The sequence below is a fragment of the Ctenocephalides felis genome, unplaced genomic scaffold (genome assembly GCF_003426905.1).
Source record: "Ctenocephalides felis isolate EL2017-DRISC unplaced genomic scaffold, ASM342690v1 CF-g0.4_SCAFFOLD_02454, whole genome shotgun sequence".
In the NCBI taxonomy this organism is placed as follows: domain Eukaryota; kingdom Metazoa; phylum Arthropoda; class Insecta; order Siphonaptera; family Pulicidae; genus Ctenocephalides; species Ctenocephalides felis.
The window spans coordinates 60,632-75,747 of record NW_020538608.1 but is presented as its reverse complement, the minus strand read 5'-3'; the positions used below and the strand labels follow the sequence as shown (position 1 = coordinate 75,747).

General features: G+C 30.6%; 1 pseudogene; it reads left to right on the top strand.

Moving 5' to 3' along the window:
* The first annotated feature begins 4,282 nt into the window (after positions 1 to 4,282).
* LOC113380900 lies at positions 4,283 to 7,657 on the top strand (annotated as a pseudogene).
* The last annotated feature ends 7,459 nt before the right edge of the window (positions 7,658 to 15,116 follow it).

Sequence of the window (15,116 nt, the reverse complement as noted above, 5' to 3'; positions counted from 1 at the left end):
AAAAAGCCGTCTGGATCACCTGCAGTCTGCGCTAATTGCTTAGGATCACACTCTGCAAATTACAACGGTTGTCCCTACTATCAAAAACTTATGAACGGTCATACTAACAAAAATCAAATAAATACAAACAACTCTGTTCCTATTCCGAGGAGTGCTACCTCCAGAATACAAGTCAATAGACTTGCCAACTCTCAACATATGTACTACTCACAGGCCATTGAATCGCAAAATTCAGTTTCAACATCTGAAAGTCAGTCCAATTCAACAATGTCAATTCCTGGGTGAATTTAAAATGATGTTTAATCAGCTCATGCAGCAAAATAGCATGATTATTAATATGTTATCCACTCTTATTAACAAAGTTAAATAGACAAAATGGCTAAATTCATTAGGATTGGTTTATGGAACGCTAATAGGCTAAGTCAACATAAAAACGAATTAACAGTTTTTTTCACTGAAAATAAAATTGACTGGTGAGTGAAACACACTTTACCAAATTCTCAAACCCATTTATACCTCATTATAGTCATTATCACACACCTCATCCAGATGGTAGTGCCCATGGAGGTACAGCCATATTAATCAAGTCAAATATTTCGCATTTTGAAATCCAAAAATACAGTGAAGATTACTTGCAGGCAACATTTGTACAAGTTAAGTTTACGTCTTATGTCGTCACACTATCGGCTGTGTTTTGTCCACCACGGCATATAATAAATTGCTCGCAGTTTTGTGCATTTTTCTCAACCCTAGGACCTAAATTTGTCGTTGGAGGCGATTTTAACAGCAAGCACTCAGATTGATCAACCCTAAAGGTAGATAATTATATGAAGCAATTCATCAATGTATCTTTAAACCTCTTTCTACAGGCAGTCCCACTTATTGGCCTACAGACACAAATAAAAAACCCGATTTGTTAGACTTTTTTGTTCTGAATGGCATTAATACCAATTTCACTGAAATTGAAGCAAGTTATGATCTGTCTTCTGACCACTCTCCCATAATAGCTAGTACATATTTATCAGTAATTAACATTCCTCATACTTTAAAACTTCACTCAGCAAAAACTAATTGGGAGACATATCGCAGAATTGTGTTGAAAAATCAACTTACAAATAAGGCTTAAAAACCTTTCGGATATAGATAGTGAACGTCTGAATCACAGCGTTCAGAGAAGAAATATATAACATTATAATACATTAGAATAAATTAAATTAAATTCAATTCAATATATCTAGGAATAACTGATACTGGAAGCAGTCGAGTTTCGGCAACCGAAGCGATCACATCGTTTAAAATATTTATTTAAAAGTATTATTTTGATTGTAGTTCTTAGCATTATTTTAATATTTTATTAATTTATTGATTTTAATAAATTGATATTTTATTGGAAATGGAGAGCATTCAGCCAAAAAGAAGCAATTATTGCTCATTTGAACACATTATTAGAAAATGAAAGTTTAGTACATTAGAGGCAGAAGGAAAACATCTGAAAGTACACAAACTAGTTCTATCTGCTTCAAACTGCATTTCTCAAAGTATTTTTTTTAGTGCTAATTCAAAATTATTATTTTTGTAATAAAATATCAGCGAAAAGACAAAAGTGTTCTGATGGAGGAAACTTTAAACTCGATGGCGATAGACATATTGTAATAACAAATGCGGTGTTATATTACATTTGTGCGGACCACAAACCGTTTAATAATGTAAATGGTTAAGGTTTTATTAAACTTCGGAAAACGATTGATAGTAGTTACAAAGTACCATCGAATACCGATTATAAAAATCTTATGACTACGAAGTTCAATTTAATGAAATTTTCATTGAAGTCCGAACTTCAATCAAAAGATTTTTGATAGGTGCGATATATGAACCGACACATTAAATATGGTCAGCTATTTTTGGTATAACTATCCATAATTTGAGCGTTAAAATTTTAAAATTGGCTGATTTAGAAACTAACAACATAAACATAAACAAGGAAATGCATACAGGAAAAAATAACATCAGAAATGGTGGATTGGCAGCCAGATGTTAGTAAGTTAACCGCAATTGTCACAGATAACATTAGTAATATGACACATAATGCAAGTGATAAATATCAGTCGCATTTTGCCCATGCCATTATTCTAATCGCCCAAAAAACCATTTCGGATTTGGAAGTAACAAATGTTATCAAACAAAAAACAAGGGGTATCGAAATTTATTTTTAAAAGAATAATATGACTACCGACAAGCTGAGAAAAGCACAAATCGAAAGCATAGGGTAACCAATCAAAATTAATATTAGACGTTAAAACGAGGTAAAACTCCTGTTACAAAACAAAACACAACAGGTACCGTTTTCAAATTACACTACCATGGTGTGTCAGTGATAATCATAGTCGCTTGTCATGTTAGAGAATTTGTGAAGCTGGCACTATATGTGGCACAAGTATCTAAACCATCAGCGACTGAAGTAGAAATAATAGGTGCTATCAAATATACCACCAAAGCTATCAAATATACTGCAGCCGTTAAAGTACATTACTCGGAAATAGCTATCAGCTATCAAATAATTTGGAGATAGCTATAGCAACATTGCTCGATCCTAGGTGCGAAAACTTTCATTCGAGAAATGAAAATACGTGCACGAATGCAATTAGCATTGCCAAGTAAAATTTATTGGCGCACTACAATTACAAATTTTTATTTAGAAGCCACATAAGCAAAAATAGAAGGAACTAAGGGTCTATTACTTAAAGTTAATGTAGCGTATTATATTCTGAAAACATTTATATTTTATATAAACTTGAGGTAGGTTTTAAGAAAGACGTAAAAAAGATTACGAGTTGTATGCACCTTGTAATTTTGTGCAAATTATTCAAGAATTTGAAAAAAAAAGCCGTACAAAGTGAAATATCTTGATTACATTTTTTTTTCAAATTACTCCGATATGAAATTTTTTTAATCGAATCGGCCAGGTAATGTAACTCGATCACCAACTGTTTTACAACAATAAATAGAAAATCAACAAATATACTGTCAAATTTCGATATAATATTACAAAAAAGCTTATAGTTTATCATTACATCGAATTATTTTTGATTTAAGTAAAAGTGCTGACTCGCAAGGTCATTTTTTTTAGAATTTGCAAAGTCTGAAATGAAAGAAGCTGTATGTGGAAGAAGGTGAACGATTAACTAGACAGCAAAGTGAGTGTTCAATTTGGCATGAACTTCGTCCAATGCGTCCAGAAAACACAATGGACTGTAAAAATGAATTTCCACAATTATCAACGAGCTTTATTTATGTCATGCAACGCGCATACATTAAACGTGGCTATTAATGATGCTAAAGGTTAATTTTCAACGGTCGATTTTTTTTAGTAATATTGATATTTACAGTCTTTCAGTGGTTCACCATTTAGGTGGCAAATATTAAAAAGCAATATAAAATCATTAACATTGAAACAAGTTTGCGATACTCGACGGGAAGCAAAAATAAAGGCCATTAGACCAATTGAGCATAAATAATGGACTATAAAAATTAGCCGAGTAATCTTCTACTCGAACAGTTCGGCGTGAATGAGAATTAAATTAAATCATATTAATTTAGTTGTTCAATAATAATATAACATGAAATTTTGGAAAAGGTAGATTTCATTGGAAAAATGATGTAAAAAGTTTCTTAAGCTGAATCAATTAAGAAAGTATTGTGATCGAAGGAAACTCCAGAGATGACTTGGAAAAAACTGTCTTAAATAATAAGGCATGCCGTACTACGGCAAACAATGCAATCCAAGCAATGAACGGCAAAATGCACTTGACTTAGAAGTCACACAGTAAGGAATCTAAAATGAATTCCATATAAATGTGGAAAAATAATCTTGAATATCCACGCCTTCGACATAAGCTCGCCATTTACTTTCCTGGCTCGGAATTACCTACTGTTCCAAGACAACATTTTCTCTCAGCTTTAATTAATCCTCTTAATGTGCATCTGTAATTTGCGTTCTCAAATTTGTTTTTGTAAACAAATGTTAAAACTCTTTACTGGCCGCTGACGTAGTACTACGTCATTATTTGCCCGCTAGCCAATGGCCGCTGACGTAGTACTACGTCATTGTTTGTCCGCTATCCAATAGCCGCCGACGTAGTAATACGTCACTCGTATTCAGAATGCTGTAGCCGGTGACGTAGTAGTACGTTCTTTTACTTAGTAACAGTGCTTGTTTGGTCATCGATTTTGAAGTTTTTAATTAATTATATAGTGAAATATTGACTATTTAACTTGATTTATAATGGAACAACAGGGTGTTGAATATAATAATATTTGCAATGATAATAGTGAGGTATATGCAGATATATTATCTGGGGATGAAAACAATATAAGTGAAAGTGATGAGTCGGACATTATTATTAGTGGAAAAGTTCTACCTATTGAAAGTGATTCGGAGGAGAGCGGTTCCGATGACGAATTTAACAATGTTACATTTACACCGTGGACCGAAAGTGATATTGATATGGACATAAATGAGTTTTTAGATAATGATGGTATAAAAGTTTTTCCGAAGGATTCGGAAATTATAGGAGATACGGTAGATTTGTTTATTGGCGACGATTTTTTTGAATTACTTGTAAAGGAAACGACCAGGTACCACTTGCAAAATGTGAATAAATATAAATCTACAAAAAAGATAAAACAATAATGGGAAGATACCACAATAGACGAAATGAAGAAATTTCGTGCATTAAATATTTTAATGGGACAGGTGAATAAGAGCAACTTGAACGATTATTGGTCTACGGGTTCACTTATCGAGACACCAATTTTCGGGAAAGTTATGCCTCGAAATAGATTTAGGCAAATTTTACAATCATTACATTTTTGTAATAATGATATAATATTAGAAAATACAGATAGACTAGTCAAAATTAAACCTATAACAGAATATTTATTAAATAAATTTAATACTATTTATAAACCAAAGCAAAATCTTTCATTGGATGAGGCAATGATACCCCATAGAGGTCGTTTGAGTTTCCGGGTATACAACCCCGGCAAAAAATCGAAGTACGGGATGCTTGTCAGGATGTTGTGTGAATCTGAAAGTGCTTATATCACAAATTTCAAATTTTATAACGGAAATGGACAGAAATTACAAAATCTTGTAGAAGATGTTTTAGAGAACTATGCGAATATTTGGCACCACGTTTACATGGACAATTACTATAACAGTGTGGAACTGGCGGCAAATTTACTGGAGAAAAAAATTAGGGTATGTGGTACTATAAGGGAGAATCGTGGGTTGCCTAATGATATTAAAATAATCAAATTAAAAAGAGGAGAACATGTTTTTCGCAGAAAAAACGAAATTTTAATTCATGTATGGAAAGATAAAAGGTATGTCAGAATGATCTCAACGATACATCAGGCTCGACTTGTGGAAACGAATAAAATTGATAGAAAAACGGGAGAAATAATTAAAAACCAGAAACGATCATATATTATAATAAGTATATGAATGGTGTTGACTTGGCAGATCAATATCTTTCTTACAATCCAATTATAAGAAAAAGTGTCAAATGGACGAAAAAAGCTTTTATGTTCTTGTTAAATTGTGCATTGTTTAATTCATTTGTAATTTACAAAAAATTGAATCCGAACAAAGAAATAAAATTCAGCTTCTTTTTGTTGCAAGTTGCAGAAGATTGGATTAAAAATAAACAAAACGTTTCCCTTGAATCGGAAATTTCTGAAGGTCCGCCAAAAAGAGTTTGTCGGGAAGATCCAAACACTAGACTTTCAGGAGATATGAAAGTACACGGCAAGTAAGAATTGTCAATTCGGGAAAGAAAAAGTTTCCACAGAAACGATGTAAAGTATGCCAGAAACACGGCAAAAGAAAAGAAACCTGCTATATGTGTGGATATTGTGAGGTTCCTTTATGCATTGGAACATGTTTTGAGGATTATCACATAAAAAAAATTTTTAGCTATATTTTTATCTTATACATATTATTAGTTATTAATCATTATTAATTATTATCTTTTGTAACAGTAGTTATATATATATATATATATATATATATATATATTTATAATAATAGTTATATATATTTTTGTAATAATATAGTTATTTAATAAACAAACATATTATTCCGTTTATTACTTTTTTCTCATGTTTTTAGATATTGCATTTTTACAGCTTTATATTAATAAATATTACTTTCTTATTCAATCAGTTAGAACCAGTTAGTTGGATATTGATTTAAACGTGATTCATAATAAAAATTGTAGCAGATTTCGGGCTCACTTTTGCGGTATTACGCAAATTACAGATGCACATTAAGAGGATTAATTAAAGCTGGATGTAACGATTTAAACATTTTATGAAACCCTTATTGAGGCAGAAGACAAAACGTATATCCAAAACGGCCTATAAAAAATTGGTTTGCTTTGCTTTTCATTGAAACCTTAAAGCTTTTTGTACCATAAACTTAACCTGAAATATGTATTTTATTTATCCACGTGCACGTGGATGTTACTTATTCGACTAAAGTAATAAAATATTCGACTAAAGTTTATATGCGACAAGCAACGTCATAAAAAGTCAAACTTCACTTTCGCGATATGCAGTATCATATATCGGCAAAAATAAATCTTATGTGACGTTACATTTGTTAATTATATTAATAAACAGGAAAAAATTGTATGTATTGTTGATTAGTATTTGTGTGTTGGTAGTTTTCCACTTATAAATATTGGTAAAAAAAAGAAAATACCATCGTATCTTACGCGTTACATTGTGTTGCTCATTGAATATTTAAAATTCGTTAAATGTAATTTATTGTATCAGTAATTATCTTCAAGCTATCAATTGTCGAGTGATTACGAATTGATTTTATTCAATATTACTTTTTCTTTACATAACATCCATGCTGCATGATATTCTCAATTTCCTTCGAAGTTAATTTAATTTCACAAATTTGGCGTTTTATATTATACAAATGAGTAATTTGTTGAAGATTGAAATTAACTTGTACCAGATATCAGGCAAGTCAGGCGAAGGTCCAAAAATTTTATCATCATTACAATTGAGTTGGACAAATCCATCTTCACTAACTTGAATAATTTCTGAAAGTATTGAAATACCTTCGTTTGACAATAAATTGTATTTGATCCATGGTTAAGAAGTCCGTACAAATTAAAAATATCCTTCTGATTGATTATATATGGATGGTCGGTCAATTAATGCGTTTGATATACTACTATTAATTGTAATGATATTTTATCCTCATACCTCAAAATACCATTGGATGTTTTAAATTCCTTCTTCGGTTATCATTTCATTTGATATATTGTATTGATCAAAGCAGGGAAACAATTTCTGATGTTCAATGAAAAATATATTCTTCACCATAAGAACTGAAATTCTAGGCACCCGCCTAGACAAATCGACAAAGACAGAGCATCTGATTGAAGGTTAATTTCATAATCACTAGGAATAAGAGAACCTTTGAATATCTTGGACTGGAATGAAAGCTTACCAAGATAACATATAAGCAATCATTGCAATCATAGCGATCATTATAAATCAAATTTCTTTTTACCTTAGCGCACCTGAACTTGTGACTCATGAACAAATGAAAAATTCTAATGACCTTCAGCCATAAAGTTTCTGATCACATCTCATTTGATATATAATTCAATTACAATATATATTAATTTCAAATTGTGCGGAAAACACCTTGCATTACGCACTAAATCCTCGTATTATGTACATATTTGAATTAATATTGATTCCTTCCATGACATTTTTTATTTTTCATATCATTTCATGTAGAAGCAAAGCTGTGTATCATCAGCTTTATACCGTCTTTCATCTTGAAATGAATGTGTCCTTATAATAAATATGAATCATTTTGCTTACTACTGTCAAACAATTTAACAGATTAAATATTTAAATTGTGTAATTTCCAGTAATACGTAATTGTTTTTATCTAATTGAAATTAAATCGCAATGTGATATTTCTACATTATTAGCCCTTATTAGTATTATCCATCATTCATTAGTAATTGTTGTTAAAATTAATATTGTTGTATCTATTTTTGATATAACTGCAGTAGTATAATTAATAACAGTGTTTTCACTTCAATTCACTAGTCCATTAAAATTCGTTTCACTATAAAATCTCCTGTTAGTAATATTTTCAAATTTGTTGTTTGCATTCAACAAATAAAATTTTGTTTCAATTCCCATGCTTTTTAACAATTTTAATATTCAAAGACCACAGACACATCACGAAACGAAAATCAAAATTCGAGAAAACTACCGACACTTTACGATTAACAATACAAAACATAATTTGAACACTTTGGCAAATTGTACTTGAACTAATTTAACAACTCATTTTTAGATTTATTTACGCTTAACAAGAAACTCATGAACAAATAAAAATCAATACGTTCATATAGTAGCACATGAAATTAAACGATTCAATAATTAATTATCTATGAGGAAATATTTGTCGCTCGCAAACCATTCTCGAGAAAAAGTTATGCTTTTTATGTGGTGGCCTGCCTTTCAAAACTCTATCAAATCGATATACAATATTATTCAAATTTAACATTTGAATAAATTTTACTGGTTAATATATTTCAGGTTTTGTTTTCTATACAACTTTTCAGTTTCTTTTATATAAAAATGTGTAATTTAACATTTTGGGTACATGATTTGTCGCCTCCTCAAAAATTACATTTCACTTAAAATCGTTAATTGTTACTCTCATAAAACTCGAACATTATGGATTAACAAATTGCATATAATAAAGTTTTGAAACGAAAATCGCGCTTCTGATAAAAACATTTGCAAGTTTTTGTTATTTAATTATAGTTCTATATTGCTGTAATTATTGCTGTGATATATTTATAATTGAAGTATTTATTTCAGGAATGTACTAATTAATTATTGTTATTCTGCAAGATATGATGTTCCGAATTATTACTGTTCCAATTAATTCTTTTACGAAGTATAACTCATATTTATTGTTACACTAACATACATAAGACATGTTTTTGTTTGCGTTTTGCGTATTAATTACTTGTGTGTTCTGTTTCCACTGAAGAAGAGTCAAATTGAAACTCGAAACGTATGGATCTAATAAATGTATTTCAAGAAACATATCTTAGTTTTCTTTCTATTCATTATCTGGATAGAAATGACCGTTAAAAAGTTTGTGTTATCCACATATTAATTTCTTGAAGGGCGTAACATCAAGCATAGAGCAGTGTTAGGTATTCGATACAAATTGGGAAACATTTAAAACATATTGGTAATTTTCGTAGAGAAAAGGAGTATCAGTTCGCTTATTAATACTAAGTTTGGCTAAGAAAATAAAAATCGATTCCGCATAGCGTCTTTTAGTCCAGTCATTTGGTCGTTTTGCTGGTACAGTACTCCGGGAATTCTGAAAATTGGTAAACTTATAGATTTCGAGGTGCTTTTTACGAAAATCAACTTTGCCACCTCAAATTTGAACGGCAAGTTGCCGCCATATTGAAAAAATGGCGTCAAAAAATAGCTTTTTCAAAATATCTCTTTTCTGGCTTATTCTACGATAAAAGTATCTATGTATGAATTAAACTAGATAAAATTTCCTACAATTCTTTAGAAAACCGTTTTTTTGTAAAATTGATAGTTTGAGAGTACGGCCGCCTCAAAGTCTTTGCTGCTCTCGCCGTAGTATCAAATTTCTCCATATATGACAGCACTTCGAACTTGACCACAGTCTCTCTAATAATCAATATTTTCAATGTTAAATTAAGCGAATAAGATCTAGAATTAAAATAATTCAAATATTTTTCGGTTTTTTTGCTGATTTTTTAGCACTTCAAGCTACTTACTTATGGCTACTTTGCCATTGAAGTGTTAAAAAATCAGCAAAAAAAACGAAAAATATTTGAATTATTTTATTTCTAGATCTTATTCGCTTAATTTAACAATAAAAATATTTATTTATTAGAGAGAATTTGGTCAAGTTCAAAGTGCTGTCTTATATGGAGAGATTTGATACTGCGGCGAGAGCAGCAAAGACTTTGAGGCGGCCGTACTCTCAAACTATCAATTTTACAAAAAAACGGTTTTCTAAAGAATTGTAGGAAATTTTATCTAGTTTAATTCATACATAGATACTTTTATCGTAGAATAAGCCAGAAAAGAGATATTTTGAAAAAGCTATTTTTTGACGCCATTTTTTCAATATGGCGGCAACTTGCCGTTCAAATTTGAGGTGGCAAAGTTGATTTTCGTAAAGAGCACCTCGAAGTCTATAAGATTACCAATTTTCAGAATTCCCGGAGTACTGTACCGGCAACAGCCTTTTTTTGCACCAAATGACTGGACTATTTGTGAGACTTTCGACTCATGATGAAGAAACCTTTGCGTCAAAAAATTGAACGTATGGTTGTTATGTTTTAAATGTCTGCGATTATCGTTTGTCGTGTTGTTTCAAACGTTTAAGAAGTTTTAGTCCTGTTTCGCCAATATATCATATATAAATAGCAATCTCTAATCTCTCTAATAATAATAATCTCTAATCTCGACAACAGAATTATATCTGGAATTCCTGCTATTTGCTCTACCAATATTCGTAAATTTGAATGTAGAAATGCAGGCGGTAAAACCAAAGTTGCACGTTTTATATGATCAGATGATATTCACAGCAAATATGGGACAATTTTGGAATGTTTCATTCGACCGATATATATGGAACTTTCAAACGAAGAGTTGAATACGATAGAAAATATTTCGAATGCCAAACAGCAAAAGGTATTAAGCGTAGATGTAAACGATTTGCAAATGCATAAACCTTCATTAGAAATATATGCTAGAGGAATGATTCCAAATATAATTCGGTTGAAAAGAGAAACTGGCCGATTAGATGAGGATGAGTTTAATATTGAGGCAGCAAACCAAATAAAGCAGAGGTTTCTATTTCATTATAAAAAACGACAAGAACTATAATATTTGCAGTAATTTTGAGTACTGATTTGAGAAAAAAATTCACATCAATTTCTGAACTGTTATATTATTTTCCAAACATTTGCCCAGATAATATAACAGAACTAGATAGAAAACGGAAAACTCTTAGAAATACCAATGTCGATTCGAAGAGACTGAGACGACTCCCAGTACAGAAGAATTTAAAGGCACGTATCAAAATTAGAAAAGGCGATGGTTTCTGCGATGTTTCCATAATTATCGATTTTAATAAGAAAACTCCTGTGTTTGGCGCACAGTACTGCGATGGTGACTTATAAATATTTGACAATGTTACAGTATTTATTAAAATCAATTTGAAAACAATTAATATTTCGTTACGGTACGAGAAGTTCCGGCAATTTTCCTTAAGGCACGATGCCATACACCACTAGTTAAAGTATTTAATTATCAAAAGAACAATTAAAATGGTGTTTTAAAACATTAAAATAAACATTATGCAAATATAATATACCTATTAATTTTTTTAATAAAACTTGTTGACACTTTATCGCGACTTCAGTCAGTTCTTGAGCTGTTTAAAAACTCGAATTACCAACATAATAGTATATGACAAAAAACGCAAGTCTTTAGTATTTAATATTTCAAATAATAATATGTTGATTTAATAATTATGAATTACATTCATTCTTTAATAATTATGTAAATATTAATTTTTTTTTCTTTTCACAAAATCTGATGACAGTTCATGAACCAAAAGTTTAATTATTTATTTAAATTATTGAAATTTCTAGCATGAAAAATATTGACTGGAAGATATAATATTTGCAAGATGTAAAAAATGTTTAATTCATACTGATATACATACTATATAATTTTACATTCAAATTACCATATTGATATATTAATTTGTATGTATTGTTGATATGTATTTGAGTGTCTGTTGTTTTTCCAATTAGAAATATTTGTCAACAACAAAGACAATACTATTACATTTTACGCATTACATGATGTGTTGCCTGTTGAATAATAAAAAGTAGTTAAATGTATTTTATAGCATGAGTAAATAGTAATTAATTACCCTCCAAATTTTTCTTAATATTTGCAATTGCAAATTCAAATTGTTAATATCGGTTTTAAATATCGTGGAGTGACTACAAGATCGATTTTATTCAGATTCACTTTTTATTTTTATAATATCCATGCTGCATCTCATGTCTCCATTTCCATCATATGACTTCACAAATTTAGCAATATATGTTAAACCAATAAATAATTTGTGGAAGATTGGAAATAACTTGTCCCAGAGTTCAGGTGTTCTTGTATTCAAGAAATAATTATCAATGGACATGTTTGAAGGTTTTGATGAATTTGAAATTGAGGAAGTGCGCCTTCATTCAGCATTCAGGCATGGTGATAGCATTTTATGTGTGGGTTTAAATATTTAATAAAGTAGACAAAATATATATATATATATATATATATATATATATAATATATATATTATATATATATATGTATATATATATCATAGTGTCAATTTCTGCTATAGCAGTAATGCGAGAACTTTCTTTTAAATTATAATTTAAAAAAAAACACTGGTCTGGTATAGATAAACTCATTTTCTTTGCTATAGAAAAAAGCAGATCCTCCATCCATACTGTTTCTCCTTGGGCCAGTTAAGAATTCAATAAAACTAATCAATCCTGGTCGTGCTAATTCAAAAAGCTTTTATATTTTTGAAATCGGTTCAGCATTTATTGACAAAACATCGACAAAAGCTCAAAAAATGGCTCACAAACATACTTATTCCAAAACTTGTTCTCAAACGATTCAGATTGACTTGTCAGGTATAATAGATAATGCAATATATCAGAATGTACTATCGAGTGAAACTTCTTATGCGACTTTAAACAAGGTTGCTTTAAATGTTCAATGCAAAGTGAGCTAATGTTTGAATAACGATTGTTTTAGAATGCCATAGATTAGGAATGTTGAATTTTGTTTTAGATTTTTTTTAGAATGTAAAATGTTTTTCAAATGTTATGGATTATTCCATAATTTGTAGAATATTTATTAGAACATTGTAGACTGTTTGAAAGTGTTGCATAGTCTTTGAAGGTCTTGCAGACTGCACATAAGCATTGCAATCTCATTTTCACATTACGAAGTTTCTCTTCTTTTGCAGAGTATCACTTCTATTATTTTCATTGTTTTTTTTGTGGGAAGATGAAGGATTTCCTTCGCTCCTCTCAAAAAATAAAAACATAAAAGCTTTAAAATTGAGTTTTGTCAGTTCTTCAAAATGTCATAAATAGGGGTGGAAAAGAAATAATTTATGATGATTTTTTATACAAAATCTGACCTCAATCTTGAAACATTTGTCAAGATTGGGTCAGAAAAATATACGATACACGACAACATTGGCAGGTAAATTGTATTCGTGAGAATGATTTTTATACGTAGACTCTTCTATGGATTTTTAGATATTTTTAGATATCTATATATTTTACACATTTCTAGACAATTTCAAAAATATGTAGCCATTTGTAGATATTTTTTTTAAATTTTTGTACATTTTTAACCCTTGCCAGTAGGCGACATATACATTTTTTTATGTATATCTAGACATTTTTGTACATATTAAAATTTTTTAAGTTACATTTAAACATCACTAGACATTAAAAATTAATACATTGGCAAAAGAGTTGAAAAAATATTTTAAAATTACCATTTGATTTACTGATTTTTTATATATATATATATTCAGGCTTGTCCATAACTACAGACTTGGCAGGGTACTTCACTTCAACAATCTTCAGAAATGAATCAGTACTAGAAGCTAATTCAGGCCGAAGAAGCGAAGGAGACAAGGCGTGATCTGAGTCGCTTAAAATCCCTTCACTCAGAAAGGAATAAATTAAATGAAAAGTATAGGGAACTAGAATTGTGTATCAAGTTCCTATACAGGAATAAATTTATAAACGCATGAATTAAGATATTTTGACATTTATGGGCCAATTCTCGGATAACACATCTAAGTTTTGTTTGTAGAGACTCCTGCTTTAACATATCATGTCTTAAATAAGCATATGTTCAGGATTATGTATTCTTGGACCACGTCGTGTAGGAGGCACTCTTTTTTCGATTGAATTGAATGGGTCCTATTCAGTTTCCTTTTCTTTTCATGATCGTTCTCAGTGAAGTCTTTTATGGACTTATTCTTTTGTTATCTTGTCAGTCCACTTTATTTTCTCCATTCACCTGTCTCCTGCGCACCACATTTTAAAACTCTCCAATAGTTCTTGTCGGCTTTTCTTAGAGTTCATGTCCCTGATCCGTAAAGAGCTATGCTCTAGACATAACATTTTATTTATCAATATCATCCACAAGTCGAGACTTGGTTGGTTCTCAGTAGTGTTCTCAACTTCGCAAACTCCACCTTGGCGCTTGCGATCTTTGTCCTGATTTTTCTCGTGCTGTATTCGTTTCTGGTCAGAATGCTTCCTAAATATTTGAAATGATCAACGTCTTCCAATTTTTGATTTTCTACTGTTATCTTTAGAGTATCATCTCGTTTTGATACTCTTATCACTTCCAATTTGTTGATGCTGATTTCCGTTCCGTATCTTCTACCCATTTCGACGATTCTGTCCATCATGTTCTGCAGCTCGGTTTGGTTTTTTGATATTACCACTAGATCAATCATTTTGCCATATAAAATAAAATATGTCACCAGGAATAGCTGTTATACCTACCATAATTCCATGAACCGCATAAGTTAAAAAATATTTTTTAAACATCAGTTTATTTACATAGATACCACACCTGTCACAAGAAGTGTGAGCATACGTGAATTGGGCCGCTTGTTGAGAAAATACCCGGGACTATTCCTAAATGAGTGGACTTTGCGACTTTTTGCATTTTTCGTCTATGACAAGGTATATATATATATATATATATATATATATATATATATATATATAATAAATAAATGGTAGTCTTTCATCCATGCTTTCTGATCCTGCACTTCGGTTTTCAGTACCCTGTATTTTCTCTTTACCAATCCCTTCAGCCTTCTATTTTACCATCCACGACGTCGTGCAGGAGGCACTCTTTAGAACAGAACGGGT